Genomic DNA, 1,832 nt, shown 5'->3' with positions numbered 1-1,832 from the left:
ACAGTACAGATTAGAAATTACTCGTCGTGCATCAAATTTTAAGTATCTGATTCTGGATTGAGTTGACAAGAGAGGTCCACCTGTCCTGATTCTTATATGTCCAATACTCTGTTAATCTCTCCTGACCTTGATGGGCTAGAATTAATGGATGGGCTTCGTCTTGGTTTTGTAGTTCCTGACCCAAAACATAGCCTATGGACAGAAGGCCCAATTTCGATCCATCCATCCACATAAGGCCCAGTTTCTAGAACGCTTCCGGCTTCTCCCATCCCATGAAGTTTCTAGTTTATTAATTCTACTTTCTAATTTCCAACAAAACAGTCAGGTCAGGTAGAAACTAGAACGTGATCATTGACACATGAAGTCCTCATTAGACGCGGTTTTGCTCTCCTCCACACACCTGTCGTACAAAATCGATGCCAACAATTAAACAGCACAAACTCACAATTCACAAAGTGATGACTTTTGATTACTTTAAAAAGTAAAAAAAAAAATAGACACAGAGAAGAGCTGAAAGGCAAGCAAGGCCTACGGGATGCCACCTTCGCCAGCTACAAATCAAGAAGGAATTTTATGTTAATACAAAAGAATCAAAGAAGGTTTATTATATAATCAAAAGATCTTATGTCCCGATCTTACTATTTATGATATGGAAAAGAAAAATAACTTATCAATAAATCAGAATCATAAATGTGGTTATGAATATGATGTGATTTATCAAAATTGATGGATGGATTTTGATTGGTTAAAAACTTTTTTTATACCATATATTTTTCATATCATAGATTTTCTCTATTGTTTATATTAATTGATTTTTATAATTAAAAAAAGGGAATCGCCAGAAAATATACACGTGGACGGCCAAGTTATACCCACGTGTGGAGATTGGCACGCCTGTCTGTTCCTGTTTAGAGAACCTACAGCTCCTCAAAACATGTGGGGCCCACGAGGATGCTTTATATTATATAGTATAGATTGGTAGCAGGTTCTGCCTTCATGAAAGAAAGGGCTTAGTACGCCTCGTGCGCTAATGCGTATGTTAGGGCAATCGTGCGCCCGGAGAACACGCTATGGGGGAGCATGGGTGAGGTAGAACCCCACACGTGCACCTTTTAATTCCCGGGCCACTACTAGGGGTGAAACGGATCAGATACCCATATAAATCAAATCGTACCCAGATGTGACTGAACGGGTTGTGAGTGTCTAGGGGTGATCATGAGATGGGCCGGGCTTTCCCTTCATAAGGCTCGGCCCGGCCCGGCCTGGCCCGTATTAAGGGCCTAAAAATATAAGCTCGGGCCGGGCCAAGATTTCAGGCCTAATTATTGTATTTCAGTTCTAAAATTTAATAATTGTACTTTTTTTACTTACTGTCGTAGAGACTATATTAACTAGATCTATTCATGGGTCGGGCCGGGTTGGACTTTTACTCTTCATAAACATGATTTTGTTAGGCTTGAGCTCAAGCTTGGCCTGACCAACGGGCCTATAACATGGGCACGAGCCTAGCCCTAATAAAAAGCCCGAACCCCGACCTAACTGAGGAAAGAACTCACCGCCAGTGATTGTGTTCGCTGGTGTTGAGTTCCCGTCTATGAGAGAGAGAGAGAGAGAGAGAGAGGATTCACCTCTATCACTGATGCTCAGTTCGTAGTGAGATGCGATTTTGATAGTGAAAAGTGGAGCCAGTTCGCATATGAGAGAAAGAGAAAGAGAGAGAGAGGACTCATAGCCGCCACCAATGCCTATGTTCACCACCTCGTCGGTGTTTGAGATTTGAAAGAGAAGAAGTGAGAAGAGGAACGAGAGAGAGAGAGAGAAAACTCACTACC

The sequence above is a fragment of the Nelumbo lutea genome, chromosome 1, assembly GCF_056320005.1.
Source record: "Nelumbo lutea isolate HS-2025 chromosome 1, American lotus-T2T, whole genome shotgun sequence".
Lineage (NCBI taxonomy): Eukaryota > Viridiplantae > Streptophyta > Magnoliopsida > Proteales > Nelumbonaceae > Nelumbo > Nelumbo lutea.
Note: the sequence above shows the minus strand (reverse complement) of the source record.